General features: G+C 41.7%; 1 protein-coding gene across 2 annotated transcripts in view; it reads right to left on the minus strand.

Moving 5' to 3' along the window:
- Nucleotides 1–22,553, minus strand: part of LOC134531453 (sialin-like) — a 62,612-nt gene that overhangs the window by 25,006 nt on the left and 15,053 nt on the right. The gene's annotated exons all lie outside the window — the stretch shown is intronic.

Raw genomic sequence — 22,553 nt, forward strand, 5'->3', positions numbered from 1 at the left:
GAGACTACCCTATGTTTGGGTTGATGCAAGGGGACCAGCGACCCCAAGAAACTCCTTCCCCACGCTCTGCCACAACCAAGCTGAGCCAAAATAACTCAGGCAGTGGTTTTCAATGGCGTCAGAAAGGAGGAACCCCAAAGGGGAAATCAACCATGCAGTCGTGGAGACAGCCGTTGAGCGACGCCTCCATAAAAGCAAGGTGCAACTGGAATAGAGAGTCCTTTCAAGACCGAGGACTATGGATTCCCCAGAACAGGATTCACCTGCTGCCATGGAGACAGAAAACAGATCTGTCAACAATACCCCGCAACCCCAGGAACCTGCTAGTCCCTCCTTACCGGGATAAGATTGTGCCTCCAGAATCCTCAGACCATGGGAGCGTCTGGTCAGGCCGGCCCGTTATCGGCTAACCTCAGCATAGTGCAGTGGCCAGTGTAGAGGGGTCCAACCTGGGACTGAAGCCCAGGTTGCTGACCTCTGGCAAGTGCGACGATCCAGGCCGAGGCCACAGAGGGAGGGGGACGAATTTTCGTGCCCATTATTCTGGCCTCGGCCAGTAAATCCACCTCTTTCGGGAACAGACCCTTGTCTGAAAGACATTGTACATGTCTCCGACCTGGTGCTTCTATGGAATGTTAGTTCAGCCAGCGCACATAGATGGCAACTATAATTTATACACATACAGACTAAACAATGGTGTGTCTTGGCCTCTATTAAACTGTGGCACCAATTAGCATTCATGTGTAATATAGCAATGTTGTAAAGTATTTTTTAAATTAGGGAAGTGTGCCGAGATCTTATGGGTAACTGTATTTTGCCACTGTATGCCACTGACCATTGTACCAGGCTGGGGGATATATTACTCCAGCAATTTTGACCTGGCAGAGATCCTTACCCCAGAGAAATCTGGGGAAATACAGCAGTAATATTGGATTGGTGTTTTGTTTTACTTACTGCTGTCCTCTCCTCTCCCTTCTCCCTCTCTCTCTCTCTCTCTCTCTCCTCTTCCTTCGGAGCGGCCTTCGGGATTACGCTCTGGAATCCTTTGCTGGAGCGGCCTTCGGGATTACGCTCTAGACTCCCTTCCCCCCTTGGAGCGGCCCTTCGGGTGCTCGCTCTAAGGCTCCACCTAACGCCCCTTCCTCGCACTGTACCTGACTCCACCCCTCCTCTACCCCTGACCCAGCAAAAGGGCAGGTTAGAACAATATCTGTGAGTCAAGGAGCAGCTGCCAACCTACCAGTGGGCCTGTCACCCCACCTCATGCCACTCCATCACCCGACGCTGTTGCCAGGACACGTCAGCAGATTATATTCCGGCCTCAGACATGACAGTGACATGGCGTGAGAGCAAAGCGCTTCGGAGCCACGTCTACAGCACAGCGGTGTGCTCTCAGAAGCTGTACGCACACACTTCACAACCACACTCAAAAAGCACACTCCAGAACCACACTCCAGAACCACACTCCACAGTCCAGACCCACGCTCCAGACCCACGCTCCACGAAACACTGCTTTCACCTTCAAGCAAACACAATTTCTGTGTAACGTGTTTCTAAAGTGCGGCAGTTATAATATTTGTATTATATACCTATCAAAATAGCTTTAGATGCGTATTTCTGTTGTACGAACTGTGACGTGACATTAATAATTTCATATTTCTGTGCCTCGGAGGCATAAGACACTATGACCATTTTTGGACAAAATGCCCTTTTTAAACTAGTAACAGACCACCGTTTGACGTTTTTAATATTGGCATACAATACTAAGATCTACGATATGTAAAAAAAATTAATATATTACGGGTAGAAAATATTTAAGTAAATAAGTAAGGCACTACATATAATTCTTTAAACTGCTCTCGTAAAAAAAAAATGTTTGTATTTTTACATAGTGACTTAAACCTCCGAGGTACAGATTTGTAATTTTACGATGTTTCTAATAGGTAGCTCTCAACGAACAAAGAGAGAGGAATACACAAAACACACAGAAAACAAGCCTAAATCAACAGATGTTAAATGTAAAGTAAAAATAGATAATTTCATTGAATGAATCATTCAAAGCAATGTCACAGCACAGACTAACACAGTGGGTTGACGACGGTGAGATAAGTGGATTAAAAATAGTAAATACAGACAAACCACAACGTTAGACGACACAGCGACAAACAGAGGAACCCTACGATGATGACAAACAGATAATTTCGACAACACACCGATAATACAGCAGTAGGAGTGACAAGGGGGTTCTGGCTCAATGTAAACATTGAAATGTAAACACCGTGCCAGTACCCCCATGGGCGCCGCCATCTTGTTTTATGGGGGCCGCCATCTTGTCTCGAGGGGGTCGCCATCTTGTCTCGTGGGGGTCGCCATTGTTGTTGACATTGGCTACCAGGGCGTGCCACCATCGCCACCACTGGGGGCTGCCATCTTTTTTTCCGTCTGCTGGAGGCCACCGTCTTAGTTCAGCCTTTAGTTAACAGAGCGCGCCACCATCGCTCCGAAGGCGGGAATTGTATACAAAAAATCCCGGGCGGCGGGTGGATTCGATCCCTGGGACGCACCAACTTCGTGGTTACGAGGCAGACACCTTGACCACTAGACCACGGGACCAGATGAAGTATGTGGAATAAATAACGAACATATGCCGCCATGTCTTTAAATAAAGCAATGCCTCCATACTAGCTATGTCTAAATCATTAAATTTCGAAAAAATATATGTCTATAAACCCCCACCCCAAGTATGCCTAAAACCCCCGCCATTATGCTTAACCACCATGTCTTTAAATTTAAAAAAAGCCCCACCATACTAGCTATGTCAAAACCATTAAATTTCGAGAAAAAAATAATAAACCCCCACCCCAAATATGCCTAAAATCCCCGCCATTATGCTTAACCGTCATGTTTTAAATTTCGAAAAGCAAACCGCCATATTGTTAAATTACAAAAATATGCTAAAATCAATTACCACCATATTAGCTATGACTAAACCCCTCCACCCCCTACTACAAGTATGCTTAATCGCATTGTTTAATTCCCAACTGTCAAATTTCGAAGAAAAAATATGCTTAAATAATACAGTCATTCTAGCTATGTCTATAAAACCACGAGTATGCTAAAATCAATTACCGCCATACTAGCTATGACTAAGCCCCTCCAACCCCCCACTACAAGTATGCTTAATCGCAATGTTTAATTCCCAACTGCCATTATTTTAAAATTTCCAACAGCCATATTTAAATTTCGAAAAGCACCCATCATGTTTCAGTATGCTTAAAAAAACCCAGCCACCATATTAGCTATGACTAAATAAACATAACCTCAAAAATCTCGCGCAGAGAGAGCGAGATGTTGTCTGCTGGAGCGTCACTCATAAACTGCGCAATTATAATCGCCACATCATATTATAAGCATAATAATGTCTTTAAAAACAACACTGTGTGTGTGGAAATGCTTTAAGTAATAAGCATAGTTAAAATTTATAATACTGTGCAAACAATGTGTTAAGTATTAAGCATAGTAAAATTTTATAATATTATAAATATAGAAAATAAGCATAATTAAATTTTATAATATTGTACACACACTGTGTAATAATTGGCTCTCGGCCAATGTGTTAAGCATAGTGACTATTACTTTATGTCGAGTTACAAATGCCATGCTGAGAGCCTCGCTCGTGCGACCAGGAATGTATTAAGCATAGTTAAAACCCCTACAGTTAAGACGAAGTGTTAATTAATTAAAAATAAAATGTAGATGCGACATGAAGAAATAAGCATACATAAAATAAAAACTCACCGGAACGCACCCCGCCCACCACGGCGACATGTAACTAATAAATATAAAATAAAGGTTGTGTAGGGAGCTGCAAGCATGGTCTCACACCGGTGGCCACTCCACGTCTGCATGTATTGAAAGTGGTTACTGATGCGGCGCATGGCCGGAGGAGGGGGGAGGTGAAAGCACAACTCCCGGACTCGCTTGCGAACGCCCGAGGGGGGAGGACGGGAATGTTGTTATGCCGGACACAGGCGGCGAGGCCGAAAAACAATGCCGGAGGGGGAAATGACAGGCGACCCACAAACCTACCGGCGAATATCACGGTAAGTAATCCAAGTCTTTACGGAAATGGGAAAACCTTTCCACGACACTAGGAAACGTTCGCCACACTTTTTATGAATTTTCTTCACTAAATAAGTATCGGGGTACGCAGTTACTTGAATCTCAGGACCATAAAAGTCGCCTTTAATTTCATTACCGTCCAAATCACTCAAATGAAACACACATGGAAAATTATTCATAACTCTGACCACTCTGAAAACTTCGTGCGACCACCTCAGTTTGAATTGCTTCTCAAACATCGTCCTGTGTTTTGATATACGTACGTACGAACCCACGCGAGCCTTTAACCGTCTATAATCTATTTTCTTAACATATCTGTAAACTGTTTGTAGCAAAGAGTTATCCCTCACAGCATTCGGAGCCATATCTATAGTTCGGTGGAACCTATTATTGTAGACAGAAAGTAATTTCGGTAAAAGTGTAAGCCACTTATAATTTCCTTGTGCTGAGAACTCACGGTAAAGCATATCCTTTAAAGTTATATTAAAACGTTCTACAACAGACGCCTTGACTTCGCTATAACTAGAGTAATGATTAATTGCGTACTTTTGCATTAAGGCTTGAAAATGTTTATTGTGAAATTCCGCTCCAGCGTCGCTTTGAATATTCTTAAAACTTCCTGCCTCATTTAAAATACTCTTCATGGCCGCGGTGACTAATATTCCCGTCTTTCGTTTAACTGGAACAGCATAAGCATGTTTGCAATAAACATCTATAGCAGTAAGGATGTACTTGAAACCGCTATTTATCCTGCTGTGTGGAATCATCTCCACCAAATCAATCTGTAATAAATCGCGAAGCCCATAGGTCAACACAGGTCTACGAGGAAACATTCTGCGAACTCTGCGATGCAGTTCATTAGCAATCCCACATTGTGCGGCACTCATTTCATGATATATCCAGCTTCCTTCAAATCTTCAAGAATAGATATCACCTCGTTGCTATGTCCGGTATGGCCAGCGGCTTGCGAGGCCATTAGTAATCTGAGGCGAGCAATAAGCTGGTTTGGGTTATCCCAATAGATAAATTGCTTTGTGCGTTGCAAATCCAATGTTTTTTGTAACAAGCCACTTCCTCGCTGAGATGAGTCAATATTCGGAAAAAATCCCCTAATGATATCAAACTTTGCATGCGTTTCGCTTTTATAACGTTTCGTCGTAGTATCATTTCTTTTATAATAAGCATTTGTAATATCTAGTAAATGTCCGTATTGTTTTAAGGCAGAATCGGAGTAGGTGTGCGGCACTCGGCGGAACAATAATTCGAATAAGCCGGGAGCAGGCTGTATCAATTCTTCGTTGACGCGAATTAAATTATTATTGTGTAAAATACTTCTGTATCTCCTAAGAACCAATGGTTGTTGCGTTTATAGAGACCGTAGGTCCCATCACCCAAGCGAAGGTTGTAGCTCCGCAAGTAAGTCTGTAATTCACCCAATGAATCATTCATAACATTGCGCCGTATACTAGTGTCAGAATCATAACCATCACTCATTACCGGATCCGGCATCACCTCCGAAGACTCTTGTTTCCAAACAATATCATGTTGCGGGATAGACTGCACGAACGACTGTCCAAGTTTATCCAAACGCGAATTAACAGACTTGAACATTTCCTGATTAATCGCATCCCTCTCCATTCCCGATTAATCGCATCCCTCTCCATTCGCGCTCGCTTAGCCAAAATATATTTGGCATGTATTTTCCGTAAAACATAATCTAAAGCGTTTGCCTCGGCAGACATGACTGAAGATAACCATACAGCATAAAGCCTTTTTATATACAAAATGTATAAGTTTTAGGAGGCTGTCTCTAAGGTGTGGGCCGCTTAGCAACAGTCCTCGCAGTCGATGCAGAAACCAGTCCATCAACACTATTCTTAACAACACCAATAGTACAAGCCAATTGAGAAACACGTTGCAAAATGTCAGCGCCACTAGTGGTAAGTTTCAATACCAATTCCGCCAAGATACTGTTTACCTTTTCTATAATCGTATTCTCAAATAGATCGAGTTTATTCTCCAACAAAGTAACATACATATCACCCAACTTTGTTGGCAGTACCGACAGACGAGAAGTGATTTGGTCCACATACCGCTGCTCCTTCACCTCAATATTACGTAAAAACTGAATAATACCAACCTGCACATCCTGTACATTGACTAACGACAAATTGAGCTCCATAAACCAACGCAACAGCTCCTCCGTCACCGTATGAGTGATTACACTCGCGACCGAGTCGATATAATGTTTACTCGCGCCATCCTCAGCATCCTTTGGCATACACACACACTTTAAAAGTTTTCCGCCCGAATCGCAATTCCCATCAAGATCGCGAGATATACACGAGTCAAGTTGACGTTTCAGAGGACCACCTCCAAACTTTGATACGCTGTAGGACATCCTTCAATGACTCGCAACAATAAAATTATCAAAACCACAACGATACCTGCCATTAAGTAAAGGATAATCCTTTACGATAACAAGAAAACCATGTTCATTTTTCCAACACAAGAAGCACATATCCTTAAACGTGCGAAACTCCATATCACTGTTTACATCATCATCGTAGGCATGTCGCAAATTAAGCATATCCATGCGAAAAAGCATGATAACATTCGCATTATCACGAAGCAAATGTTTTGGTATTCTGCCATAACTTTGACCTAGGTAAAAACAATCAACATGTGTGTGTCGACCCATAGAAAAATACTGCTGTATGATTCCTTGTTTCTCATACATTATATCGTCAAACACAAACACTGAATTGGCCCTGGCCTCGCTAGGAGGTATCACATCAGCATTTTCCGTATACGGGAAAAATCCCAAACCTTCCACCGCTCTAAGAACCGTAGCCAGCCGTTTATACTTTGGTTGGTACAGCGATTTTGAATATAGATACACATTCTCGAACCGAAGACCGTTTGGTTCCTCGAGTAAACTAAGTAGGACACACGTTTTTCCGCATTCGGACGGACCAAAAATCAAACATCTTATTGTCGAAGGTAATAAAGAACCATGCCGCGACAAGCGAGCACTGGCTTCATCAGCCTGTGTAATCCGCACAGGCAGCGACTCACGCTGTGGCACTACTTCCATTAAGCAACTAAACAGAAAACTATAAAAACAGCATACTTATACCAACTCGAATCAGTATATTGTTATGCGTTGTACACGAAAGAAGGTACAAAGAGGTGGAGGAATAATAAACTCTGTTATTAACAAGCTGCCAGTAGAAGTACATCTGCCAGGATATAATTTCTGCGGTCCGGGAACGAAACTCGCGGGAACGAAACTCGCCAAGAGGCTAGCACGCAGCGATACAGGAGTCAATTCCCTTGACGAGGCGTGTCGTCTCCACGATATTAGCTATTCTAAAAGTAATAACCTAAGTGACAGACATATAGCCGACGGTATATTAGTGAACCAAGCCGCACAAATAGCAAAGAATCCCGCAACAAAATTCGGTGAAAATATTGCAGCGTGGGGAGTCAATAAGATAATGAGAGTAAAACGCAAGATTGGCGGCGGTGTCTCAACAAAGAAAAACCGCACGAAAAAAGGTGGGCTACTACCTTTTATTTTCCCAGCGCTGGCAGCGCTAGGCAGCCTGATTGGTGGAGCGGCGGGTATAGCCAAGACCGTGAACAATGCACAGCACAATAGTAAAATGTGGGTGCTTGCAAAAAACGGTTCGGGCCTATACCTGCGTCCCTACCCAAAGTCAGGGGGAGGGGTCAAGCGGAGAAGAAGGAAGAGGGGCGGGAAAAGAAATGAGGATACTGAGTAACCTGCCAAAGCGAGCTCTTACCACCACAGACATAAAGACAGCAATTAGGAAATTAAAAATTCCACAATTTAGAAATGTGTTTATGAAGGATAAATTACACACAAAACTATATCACAAAGAGAGCGGTATTATTAATTTAGATACGAGTAAGGGGCCCGGAATGCATTGGGTAGCGTATGCCAAGGCCGGTCGTACGGCTCGGTATTACGATAGTTTTGGACACCTGCCGCCCCCTTTATAAATGCAGCGATACCTGAGAGGCTGCAAAATAACATATAATTACGATAGACAGCAAAAGTTAAACTCATTCAACTGCGGACACTTATGCATAAAGTTTCTCATCTCGGTATATAAGAGAACCTGCTTCGAAAGAACATGTCCATCACGCTAATACTAAATGGAAACACATCGGAACTGTGTTCAACACGCTTCCCACCGATTGACGTAAGTGATGGGTTATGGCAGCTCGCTCTCATGGATTTTACCGTATCCAATTCCATCCCGAACGTGGACGAAAACAACCGGATGTTTAGATACAAGCTGGAGAATGAAGAGATGATGCGAGAGATTAAATTACCTATAGTTTCCTACGAAGTCTTAGACATTGAAACGTATATTAAACAACACCTACCCACAGACGTAATGTTTTCGTTTAAAGGTAATCCAAACACTCTACAATGCGTATTGCACAGCAATGCACAAATCGACTGCACCGGCACCTGCTCCCTAGCCCCGATGCTTGGATTCGAACCGGAAGTCTACGAGGCGAATAAAATTCACAAGTCGACCCAACCCGTAAACGTGATGCCGGTAAATGTGATTAGAATCACGGCGAATATTATTGGCCACAGCTTCCTTAATGGAAAACCAAACAGTACGATACACGAATTTTCCCCGAACGTACCTCCAGGATATAAGCTCAGTGATACGCCTCAAACACTCATTTACAGTCCGGTTACCGTGCAACAAATACGAAAGTTGGTTATTAGAGTGGTAGACCAGAACGGTAAATTAATCAACTTTAGAAACGAGGTGATTACACTACGCTTACATTTGAAAAAAGTATGGGGGTAAGATACTTTGGTTTGCATAAAGGGGCGGGGGTGAGCAAGCCTAGAGCCAGTACGAAAGCAAACATCAAGCGGTTAACAACTGCCAACGTGAGGTTCCTAGAAAAATTAGGTTTCAAAGTATTTCCAAATGGAATATAGTATACTCGATGTGCAACAATCGCAGCAGTTTGATGATGCAGTCTCAAAATGTGAAATGCACATGTACAAACCATACATTGCGGGACCGTACGAGCCAAGTTCCGAGATAGTTATAGCAATACAAAACTCTGACGTGTATACGCACATTGCTAAATCGTTTCTGCGAATTCGCGGTGCATTCACGAAACCAAACGGGCAAAAAACAAGACAATGCAAAAATCGTAAACAATGGTATACTACATATGATAAATCGAATATCATTCGAACTTAACGGTGTGATGAGGTACGTGAAGTTGGAATTGTGACAACGGTGAAAAACTATTTATCGCGCACGCGTGATGAAAAATCCGTAAGTAAGATGGCGGGATGGTGTCCGGATGGCGATTACAGTTTACCACTTACAGCGCAAGGCGAGTTTGAAATATGCGTCCCGTTGAACCAGTTGCTAGGCTTTGCAGAAGACTATAAACAAATATTAATAAATTGTAAACAAACGCTCGTTATAATCACTGCAAACAGTTATATTAACGCCATAATGGACACAAGCGATCAGCCACAGCAAGTGACATTAAGTTTTCAATCTATCGACTGGCTTGTTCCGCATGTAACGGTAAGCCCCGCCCAGTGCACACGGCTGTTGAAAATGGTTGAAAAAGGCCGCGACATAGATATGGCTTTCAGATCGTGGGTAGTAGAAGTCTACCCGAGTTTACCACCATCACAGAGCGTCAGTTGGGCTGTAAAATCTAGCTTCTCCAGCGAACGCCCTCGTTATATAATAGTGGCATTTCAAACCGGCAGGCATAATGTTCTAGGCACAAACAAATCTAAATTCGACCATTGTAATTTACAAAATATCAAGGTCTATCTTAATTCCGAGGTGTATCCATATTCGGACCTAGCAATAAACTTTACGAATGGATACTACCTACTTGCATAAAATATGTATGCAGACTTTCAAGCGAGCTACTACGGTAGACTAAATACGCCTCTACTTGACCCGGAGGGATTTAAAGATAAGGCCTCTCTCTCTTTGTATTCGACGTGTCACGTCAAAACGAAAAACTAACCTCAACCATCATAGATTGTAAAATAGACATTACCGCAGCAAACAATATACCGCCGCTAACACAGGCATACGCAATTATTCTACACGATAGATTAGTATCGTACAACCCGAGGGATCAAAGTATTAAAATAATGAGCTAAATGCGATATTTGTTCAGTCGTGTCTCAGTTGCCATGGCGAAGTGTGTTAACCTCCAAGGCTTCTTCTCACAGCACAGGTTTATCGTTAAGGAAGTTAGCATCGCAGACTCTGAAGGGAACGTGATTACGCACTCGTTTCAACCACCATTTGCATGGGAACATTTAATTAGAAAACATCAACAAACAAATACGTGGCTCACCAACAACTTCCACAAACTGAAATGGGAAGACGGAATATTTCCCTACACAAGTCTGCCAAACATATTGGCGGCGCACCTGAGTGGAACTATAATGGTCGCCGGGGCCGAACAGAAAAGTTGGCTAGCTAAACATTGTCGCAAACATTTGCGCATAGTGGATGTTCAAAGTGAATATGGCTGCCCATCATTAAAGATATTAGATAAAACGTACAGCAACAACCGCAGAGGCACAAGACCGGTATTGTCGTGCCACAACGCAGCGCTGCTCAGAGCATGGATGATTGAAAACATTGCCAGAAGCAATGAGAAAGCGGAAATGTCAGAGGAGGAGGAGGGGTAGGCTTCAAGGTCAAAGCAAGCGGCGAGAACGTAAAAAACAAAAACGAGATGTCGGTATAAATATAGCTCAGTGGTCCAGAGCTAACAACGTCTCAATGCCTTCGTATGAAATACCCAAGCAACAGGTTGTGCACCGAAGAGTTGCCATTCAGAGTGCTGTGATTGCATAATACATTTATTTATTCATCTGGTAAATATTGTTTTAAATAGACACGCAGGTCCGTGCGTGAACAGTCGTGCGGAAACAGTGACGGTGTAAAGATGGCTAGCTTTAATCCCCGGAACACATATCCAGATGTAACTCCAGGCGTAGGCAGTGTAGAGTATAGCGAGTGGAGCCAGGGCGTGTTGAGACATGTTACGGAAGAATGTGACTCTACCGTGCACTTGAAACATATACACAACCCAAGACCGGAAGACCTGCCTCTAGAAGTGATTCCCTGCCCCGGCTTCGGCGAGTACTGTGTTAGTATGCTACGCAACGATACAACTTGTAACCCTTCTTCCTCCTTAATTGGAAGAGGGGTTGCGTCCCCGACTCACTCTGGGCGCGAAGGAAAAAAATAAATATTAAAACCAGGCATAAAAAGCTAAACAATATAAATTCCCCACACCACTGCCCAGGGGTCAGGCCAAAAAATTCAAAGGATATAATAGCAGAGTAACCATTAAACAAACAAGAGGCAAGACTTTGGACGTATGTTATTAAAAAATAGAAATTTGCAAAAATAATTTTTACTATACATAACCATACAAGCTTAGTTACAAAAGCTGACGTTAATAATGGCAGCATCTTATCCCCATTTGCGATACTAACAATAACCTTTAAAAAATCGTAAAAATATAAATACTGATAACAACAAGTATAAAAATATATAAGGGCGTGAGGCGTGGCCACTATAAAATATCAAAATTTACTGACTGCCCTAATACCAAAAATCAAACAAGACAATCAATACAAATATATAAAAAATCTACAATAATAAAACTGAAGTACAAAAAATTTATTTAAATAAAGTTCTTAAACTCTCAATCAACGGTTTAGTCTTTCTTCAGATGTTCGTTGCTAAAGACTTGCCAAAAAAAACAAAGTTAATATCCTAGGCGGGCGCTGGCTTCCTGACCTTCCTCACCAACTCCAGAGTCTAATGCCACGCCGGGCCATAGGTACGAATTCACAAAGGCGTGAACGATGATCAAAAAAAATTATCTTATTTTTTTTTTAAGGGAAATGTAGCAAAAACTCTTCACGTAACATAACTATGTTACCACAGAAGTATTTATCATATACTTCAAACAAAGTCTTACTTCTTTATTAACTTGCCAATGATTTCATAAAAACGTAGAATGGCCGCACCAACCAACATCAGGCTGCGCATGTAGTCCAATACCGATCGTATACTTTTAATAATACTGCACAAGCTGATATATTAGCTAAATGCAACTTTAAGTATGCCAATTCCGAAGACAAAGTCTCAAAAACAAATTGCAAAATGTTCGTTTCTTCCAAACTTATACTTTTATTACAACTACAGGCAAACGGGCGACCTTTTTTAAAAAATCCCACACTGGAACAACGTGTGAAACAAATGGGCCTCTTCACCAAACTGGCCAATAAAAAAAGTTCCGTCCAAATAAAATTTAGTATGGGAAAATACACAGTTCACTAGGTTTGCCAAAAACCAGTGCAGCACCACGAGGGTAAAAATCAAAATTGCGGCCTCTCTTTACCTTGATAAGTCCAGTATCACAGGGCAAACCATTGCCCTGTCACCCAGCGTGGAGCCTCCATCCCAATACTCTTCGTCGCCCGTTGCCGTCCGGCACACCAGTCCGCGCCGTCACATGGCTCTCTCTTCGACGGTCGCTCGCCACACTCTCTCCGGCCCAGCTGATTTTTTCTTCCCGGCAAGCCGAATGTCTGACGTCATCAGCCAAACGCCGGGCGCTCGCCAAGTGGTATTTACGTGAAACACAATCGATGTTCTTAAACTCATAATCGATAGCTACCAAACGGCATATAACTAATTAACAGAAACAAATATAATTTTAAAAAAATTTACAGATAAATTAACATTAATTAAAAAAGGCGTAAAAATACGTGAAATAAAAAACCATATAAAACTAGAGACCAGCAACAAAAATAAATTACAAGTAAAAATGTGGCCCTGCCGGCCACAACCTCCGCCTTGAACAAAAAAAAAATTTAAACAGCAACCTTAAAAAACTAAAACGTCAAAAAAAAAACCTTGGACTTGGAGACAAAGTATTCTCAAAAACTTCTAATCCAACAAACCAGCCCAAACTCAAACAAACAAACCTGCAACAAGGAAAACTTGCCTCCAAAGCCTCAGTCAAAATTTCAACGCTCAAAAAAAAAAAAAAAAAAACAAGAGAAGGATTTTCCAACAAGTAACGGAAAAGACAAACTAAACTCACAAACCGAACAAACGGGATCTAAGTATGCCAAAACAAAACAAACAAGCTCCAAAGTCAAGACCGAAACGTATTAGACAAAACCTTCTCTCTCAAAATTATCAATAACTAAAGGTTGCAAACTAAAGCAAAGAACTATAAAAACTATAACCTCACAGGAAAAAAATCAAAACCATCACTGGAAATCTAAAAGACCACTAAAATTCCTGGTGCTGATCCTGCTCCCGCAGCTTGCAAATTAGCGTAAACCTGTTCTTTGGGAAGTTTATAAATCCAAGAAACTGCCATTATTAAAAAAATCAAAAAAGTCAGCAAAATCGCAAAAGTCCAAAGTCTCTGCCTAGCAGAGTAGCGCAGGTTGTAACCCTTCTTCCTCCTTAATTGGAAGAGGGGTTGCGTCCCCGACTCACTCTGGGCGCGAAGGGAAAAAATAAATATTAAAACCAGGCATAAAAAGCTAAACAATATAAATTCCCCACACCACTGCCCAGGGGTCAGGCCAAAAAATTCAAAGGATATAATAGCAGAGTAACCATTAAACAAACAAGAGGCAAGACTTTGGACGTATGTTATTAAAAAATAGAAATTTGCAAAAATAATTTTTACTATACATAACCATACAAGCTTAGTTACAAAAGCTGACGTTAATAATGGCAGCATCTTATCCCCATTTGCGATACTAACAATAACCTTTAAAAAATCGTAAAAATATAAATACTGATAACAACAAGTATAAAAATATATAAGGGCGTGAGGCGTGGCCACTATAAAATATCAAAATTTACTGACTGCCCTAATACCAAAAATCAAACAAGACAATCAATACAAATATATAAAAAATCTACAATAATAAAACTGAAGTACAAAAAATTTATTTAAATAAAGTTCTTAAACTCTCAATCAACGGTTTAGTCTTTCTTCAGATGTTCGTTGCTAAAGACTTGCCAAAAAAAACAAAGTTAATATCCTAGGCGGGCGCTGGCTTCCTGACCTTCCTCACCAACTCCAGAGTCTAATGCCACGCCGGGCCATAGGTACGAATTCACAAAGGCGTGAACGATGATCAAAAAAAATTATCTTATTTTTTTTTTAAGGGAAATGTAGCAAAAACTCTTCATGTAACATAACTATGTTACCACAGAAGTATTTATCATATACTTCAAACAAAGTCTTACTTCTTTATTAACTTGCCAATGATTTCATAAAAACGTAGAATGGCCGCACCAACCAACATCAGGCTGCGCATGTAGTCCAATACCGATCGTATACTTTTAATAATACTGCACAAGCTGATATATTAGCTAAATGCAACTTTAAGTATGCCAATTCCGAAGACAAAGTCTCAAAAACAAATTGCAAAATGTTCGTTTCTTCCAAACTTATACTTTTATTACAACTACAGGCAAACGGGCGACCTTTTTTAAAAAATCCCACACTGGAACAACGTGTGAAACAAATGGGCCTCTTCACCAAACTGGCCAATAAAAAAAGTTCCGTCCAAATAAAATTTAGTATGGGAAAATACACAGTTCACTAGGTTTGCCAAAAACCAGTGCAGCACCACGAGGGTAAAAATCAAAATTGCGGCCTCTCTTTACCTTGATAAGTCCAGTATCACAGGGCAAACCATTGCCCTGTCACCCAGCGTGGAGCCTCCATCCCAATACTCTTCGTCGCCCGTTGCCGTCCGGCACACCAGTCCGCGCCGTCACATGGCTCTCTCTTCGACGGTCGCTCGCCACACTCTCTCCGGCCCAGCTGATTTTTTCTTCCCGGCAAGCCGAATGTCTGACGTCATCAGCCAAACGCCGGGCGCTCGCCAAGTGGTATTTACGTGAAACACAATCGATGTTCTTAAACTCATAATCGATAGCTACCAAACGGCATATAACTAATTAACAGAAACAAATATAATTTTAAAAAAATTTACAGATAAATTAACATTAATTAAAAAAGGCGTAAAAATACGTGAAATAAAAAACCATATAAAACTAGAGACCAGCAACAAAAATAAATTACAAGTAAAAATGTGGCCCTGCCGGCCACAAACTCTACCCGCAACAAGTGAAGAGGTCTACGCACATGCCTTCGAGACGCAGCCGCCATTGCCCGCCTGCAGTCAGACTTCACCGCCGCCGCCATCGGTAGAGCCGAGACGCCGACGCCGCCCTTCCGCCCGCAGAGCGCGGGGCCGTGATGAGGGCGACTTGGGTCCAGCGGTGAGCAATGACCAATACCAAGCAATGGACGAAAGAGTGTTAGACATTGCCAGAACCGCACTGCGCAAATTACTTACAGACCTTATAAAAAAAATATCATTTATTTTATACGTAAAAAGTAACTTTTATTTTATATGTAATATCATTTAAACGTAAAAATTGTCTTCAGTGTAATATCTGTATACGTAAAAATTGTTTATATGTTTGTATTATTTTATATGTATTATTGATTTCAGTGTAATGTAACTTTTATACGTAAATTATTTCAATGTAATAAGTTTGTAAAAAAGAATACTTGGTATGTAACTCTATTCCAACGGGTGTTGGGCTAATAAAAACAGGAAAAAAAATGTCTCGATGTATTTTTCTTTCTACTTGACCCTGACAACCACATAAATGTGTTCACACTTGACCTTTCAAACCACATAAATATTTTTTTTTAATGTGTTCACACTTGACCTTGCAAACCACATAAATATTTTTTTTAATGTGTTCACACTAAATTTTGTCTTAAGATGGAAAACGTTCGTGTGACGTACATGTTTACGGACGTGTGGTTAAAGTGTGTCCAACCCGGACTGACCTAGCTGGGCATGTATAAATACCGCCGGCGGGAGGTGAATGCTTGCATTTGATGTCCGTGCATGCTACGTGAGGTAAGTCTCATCCGCTAGTGTTAATTGTACTACACATTTTCTATTAATCACATCTCTACGTCTCTACGCATGGCGTAACCTCCTCCCTGACTGCTGGCTGGGCAGACTCCCTCCCCGACTGCGGGGCGGGGAAAGGCTTGTTGCCATGACAACACAGCGCGGAGCGGAGGGGAGTGCGCTCAGTCGCGTTTACGGCGCGCACAGAGTAATGTGTTCACGTAGCTTGGGCTCAGTCATGCTTAAGTAGCTTGGGCTTCACTCAGTATACACAAGACCGTTTCCTTTAATATTTACAAATGATGTTTATGTTATGTTTCCAGAACGTTATTTGTACCGCTGAACGTAACTTCCCGTCTATCCCCTCCTCGCCATGTCTACTCCCCCCGAGGTGAAGCGACCCCGTCCCAGTGAGGCTTACACATCGGACACTTGTGACAGTGCGCGGGCGTCCAGGGTGAAGCTGGCGACTTGCCTCCCCTGTCCCCTGGAGAGTGTTATCTTGGACTCTGCTTTTGCTAACCAGATAGTGGACTTTCGGATCGGAAATGATGTTGAGCCTATTGTTCCCGATTTGGACCGGTTTCTACAGAGATGTATGGTTCCCTTTCTGGCCTTAACTTCCATCTTGGTACGCCCCTTTAAAGTCTACATTTCACTCTCGGCTTCATTTGTTAAGGAATCTGTGGAGGGAGGCGAGAGTGAGACATTTCATTTTACAACCCACTCAGCCGCGGTACTGCTCTCTGATGAGGTAGGGGAAATCTATGATTCAGTATTCATTCCGGAAATCAATAGGAATGTTAGCGATTTCGCTGCTCGTGGCAGTGGGTGGGCTCTACAGCGATTGATTAACATGGATGTACATGTTTCAAGCTATAGGGCTATAGGCACACGAAATTACCGACGTTTTTATCCAATAGGAAGGCTTGTGTCAATATTGAATGTCCCAAGCAGCATTGCTTTCTGTATGCCATTATGGCAGGTGTGATGCCGGCGGAAGCTAATGTTAACCGAGCCAGTTCGTATCCGGATCCACTTGTGGTTTTCAATACGTCCGGTTTGAGTTTCCCGTCCACTCTCCATCAGATTAAAACATTCGAGAGGAACAATAATATTTCCGTTAACGTTTATGCTTGCGTAGACAGTAAGGGGAGTATTGTTGATGAATGTTTTAGTGGCAAGTCTGAATCCTCTATCCAGCCTCTTCGCATATCCTCTGAGCGAAGAGCGAGACATGTAAATATTTTAGCGATTCGTTCTAGTGGCGCGGCAGAGCACCTACACTTTGTAACAATTTAGAGTCTGTCCAGATTATTGTATTCCCAACTGTCCCGAGGTAATTGTAAGAAATGGATTTGCGAGCGCTGTCTTCAATACTTTACAAGTGAAGACAGGTTAACTTCACACACTATTCTCTGCAGCCAGCATCAAGCAGTGTGTTCCTGTTTCCCTACAGAGGATAGCAAATATTTACAGTTTACAAATATTGCAAAACAGGATCGCCTCGGCTTTATTGCGTACTGTGACACCGAGTCATACCTTAAGCCGATATCCACCTGTTTACCTAGTGATGAGACATCTAATACCACACGGGTAAACGAACATGTACCATACGCATGCAGCATTTTGTTAGTGTGTGGATACAATAGCTCTTTGAATAGGTATGTGCAATTCTAGGATTATAATTGTATTGCTGAAATGGTCGCCGAATTAGTTTCAATGACAAAGTGGGTATGTGATATTTATTCAAAGACTATCCTGTTAAGACGCCGACTCCAGCCGTCTCTGCAATGCTTGCGAGTCAAACACATTTCCATATCTGTAAGAAGGTATTGGCTGGGCAGAAGGTACTCGATCACTGCCATTTGACTGGTGAAATACGTGGTTATGCCCATTCGAAATGCAACCTGGCATTCAGGATGCAAAAGAAACAGCTTGTCGCGGTATTCCATAATTTGCAAAATTATGATGCCCACTTTTTAATGAAGCATTTCGTTTCGCGGCGGATTGCACAGCCGGACGGCTCCTTTGTTGTGGAGAATCCCGGCGAGGTCAAAGTATTAGGCGTAACTCTAGAGAGTTATAAATGTATTACTAAATACATACATGTCTCAGGTTATGCGCAAGGAGGCGTGCGCGCTGTGCGTCTTCGATTTATTGATTCACTTAACTTTTTAAATTCATCTCTGGAAACTCTCGCTGGCAATCTCACGCCAGATCAGTTGAAACTCACCTGTTCAATGTTTCCAGATGATGCACAGTTTCAGTTAGCTACGCGTAAAGGTGTGTTTCCCTATGACTTTGTTAAGTCTAGTGAACATTTGCAGACTGCCTCGCTACCACCAAAGGATGCGTTCCATAACGTAATGAGTGGCACGGACGTGAGTGATCTGGACTATACTCACGCTCAAAGGGCTTGGGACGTCTTCCATTGTGCCACATTGAAAGAGTACGCACTTAGTTACCTTAAGGTGGATACTTGTTTGCTGGCCGATATATTCGAGTCGTTTCGTTTCGTTTGCCTACAGCATTATTCGCTTGATCCCGCTCATTACATTACCGCTCCCTCGCTCGCATGGGATGCATGTTTAGTTAAAACCGGTGTGCGTCTTGAACTTGTGACCGACCCGGACATATACCTCTTCCTAGAGTCTGCCGTTCGTGGAGGTATTATAAATGTAAGTCGACGTCACGCGAAAGCTAACAATGTGTACATTTCCAGTCACGACCCGAGCCTTCCGTCTTCGTACATCTGTTATTTCGATGTTAACGCACTGTATGCTCACACAATGTTGGATAAGCTTCCTGTGGGTAATTTCCAATGGGTTCCCAGGGATGAGTATACGAGTTGGGATTTCAACACCATTGACATCGATGGTGATACATCATTTTTCTCGGAAAAAGGGACGATTACCTTTGATAGACCATTGTACACAGGTGTCACCATTTTAGATTTATTAAAATTAGTTCTCTATGATTTCCATTATAATTACATGCAAAAGAAATTCCCTCCACAGTCTCTGCATCTCCTGTACACGGATATGGATTCGTTAATTTACCACGTTGTGTGTGACAACATTTATGATTCGATTCGCCCCGATTTAGCTTCCCGTTTCGACACTTCCAATTATGCGCCAGGTAATGAGCAATGCTTCCCCTTGGTTAATAAGGGTGTAATGGGGGTGATGAAGGATGAGGCCGCTGGCAATATCATCACAGAGTTTGTTGGTCTTCGCCCGAAGCTTTACGCATTTAAGATGGAGGACGGTTCTTCTACGCGTAAGGCCAAGGGAATCAAGGCCAGCGCACTGCGTTCACTCCTGTTTCCTCAATACCTGGAATGCTTCCTTCAAAATTCACGGGTTCATTTCCGATCGCGAGGCCACACTGTGTTTACGGAGCATGTGACCAAGGTAGCATTGTCTTCAGGAGATGATAAGCGTTGGCTTTCTGAAGACGGTGTCAGCACTCTACCTTGGGGACATAAGAACCTACGCCTTTCCCCGGACAACGATTAGCCCTTTCCCATTGTTACGTTCAGCTATGCTGTCGTCCCCGATGGGGATGGGGTGGCCTAGCGCTCCGATCCTCACACCCCCTCGAACCACGCACCATTGCACGTGGATAATAAATTGGTATGTCACAGTACACAAGTAATTTAATGTTCTCTTTTTAAAAAAAAGTTATCTCTTTTACAAAGGCTAATGTAATTTAATTTCTTTTACACAAGTAATTTATTTTTTTCTCTTTAAAAAAAGAAATGTTAACATAATTTATATAATTATTTTTTAAAGCTAGAATGATTTTAACATTATTTATACACGTTTATGTAGTTTTTTTAAATTTAAAGCTAGAATGGTCTTAACGTAATTTATACACGTTTATGTAGTTTTTTTATTTAAAGCTAGAATGGTCTTAACATAATTTATACACATTTTTATATATATATTTTTTTTTAATTTAAGGTTAGAATGATTTTAACATAATTTTCATACTTTTACATATATTCCTTTTCTCTTTAAACACATAATTTATTTAAAAAAAAGAAATGTTAACATAATTTATATAAATGTTTACGTGTTTTTTTTTAATTTAAAGCTAGCATTATTTTAACGATTTTTTTTAAATTAAAGCTAGAATGTTTTTAACGTAATTTATACAAACATTAACGTATTTTCTACACACGTAATTTATTCTATTTTACACACGTGATTATTTTCTATTTACAAATCTTAACATAATTTCTTTTAAACACGTAATTTATTTTCTCTATACAAATCTTAACGTAATTGTTTTACAGACTTGGGTTATGCTGTAGCTACTGCGTATGTATTGTTCTGCAGATCTCCCCAACACGAGATGGCTGTATCAACACGTGATGATATGTCAACCCACATACCGAGAGAGATAGCCGAGCTGTTCTTTATGGAAGAGGTGGTGGAGGGTGAGCCACAGCCACCGCGGGAACGTGAGCCTGAAGTTGGCCGCAGCGAAGGCTCGACTGCGCGTTCGCTGCGGCCGAGGGAGTTGAAGAGTTGGCGGGGCCTTCGGGGTTGGGGTCGTCCGCCACACATGATTTATACCGTAATTAAAATAAAACCAACATTCTTTTTTACCCGTGTGTTGTCTACATTATTTCTTTTTCCACCTCTGTATATTCCTTGTGCTTGCTCCTCTCCTGTACGCAGCGATGGCCTGACCTTGTTTCTCTGTGGTAAACACTTTCACTGTCACCCAGCAGGTAAACACATTCCTGGTCGCCGGCGCACGAGCGAGGTTTCCAGCACGGTGTTTGTAACTCTACGTAAAGTAATAGTCACTATGCTTAACACATTGGCCGAGAGCCAATTACTACACAGTGTGTGTACAATATTATAAAATTTAACTATGCTTATTTTCTATATTTATAATATTATAAAATTTTACTATGCTTAATACTTAACACATTGTTTGCACAATATTATAAATTATAACTATGCTTATTACTTAAAGCATTTCCACACAAACAGTGTTGTTTTTAAAGACATTATTATGCTTATAATATGATGTGGGGATTATAATTGCGCAGTTTATGAGTGACGCTCCAGCGGACAACATCTTGCACTCTCTGCGCGGGATTTTTGAGGTTATGTTTATTTAGTCTTAGTTAATATGGCGGGTGGGGTTTTTTTAAGCATACTGAAACATGGCGGGTGCTTTTCGAAATTTAAATATGGCTGTTGGAAATTTTAAAATATGGCAGTTGGGAATTAAACATTGCGATTAAGCATACTTGTAGTGGGGGGTTGGAGGGGTTTAGTCATAGCTAATATGGCGGTAATTGATTTTAGCATACTCGTGGTTTTATAGCCATAGCTAGAATGACTGTATTATTTAAGCATATTTTTTTTTCGAAATTTGACGGTTGGGAATTAAACATTGCAATTAAGCATACTTGTAGTGGGGGGTGGAGGGGTTTAGTCATAGCTAATATGGTGGTAATTGATTTTAGCATATTTTTGTAATTTAACAATATGGCGGTTTGCTTTTCGAAATTTAAAACATGACGGTTAAGCATAATGGCGGGGGTTTTAGGCATACTTGGGGTGGGGGTTTATTATTTTTTTCTCGAAATTTAACAGTTTAGACATAGCTAGTATGGCGGGGCTTTTTTTAATTTAAAGACATTGTGGTTAAGCATAATGATGGGGGTTTTAGGCATACTTGGGGTGGGGGTTTATAGACATATTTTTTTTTCGAAATTTAACGGTTTAGACATAGCTAGTATGGAGGCATTGCTTTTCGAAATTTAAAGACATGGCGGCATATGTTCGTTATTTAATTCCCCATACTTTATCTGGTCCCGTGGTCTAGTGGTCAAGGCGTCTGCCTCGTAACCACGATGTTAGTGCGTCCCAGGGATCGAATCCACTCGCCGCCTGGGATTTTTTGTATACAATTCCCACCTTCGGAGCGACGGTGGTGCTTTCCGGTAACTAAAAGCTGAACTAAGATGGTGGCCTCCAGCAGACGGAAAAAAAGATGGCGGCCCCCAGTGGCGGCGATGGTGGCGTGCCCTGGTAGCCAATGTCAACAACAATGGCGACCCCCACGAGACAAGATGGCGGCCCCCATGAAACAAGATTGGGGCGCCCATGGGGGTACTGGCGCGGTGTTTACATTTCAATGTTTACATTGAGCCAGAACCCCCTTGTCACTCCTACTTACAGCGACGAACATGTGAACCCAGCGATGAAATTAAACAGGTATTCTGACAACACGACGACAGCACAGACGAACACAGTAGGCTTCCCAAGACAAAACAATAAGTACCTTTCGGGAACTGATGGAAATTTTAAGAAATTAAACGAATGAAGAAATATAAAAATTGTAT

This window comes from Bacillus rossius, chromosome 3 (genome assembly GCF_032445375.1).
Source record: "Bacillus rossius redtenbacheri isolate Brsri chromosome 3, Brsri_v3, whole genome shotgun sequence".
NCBI lineage: Eukaryota > Metazoa > Arthropoda > Insecta > Phasmatodea > Bacillidae > Bacillus > Bacillus rossius.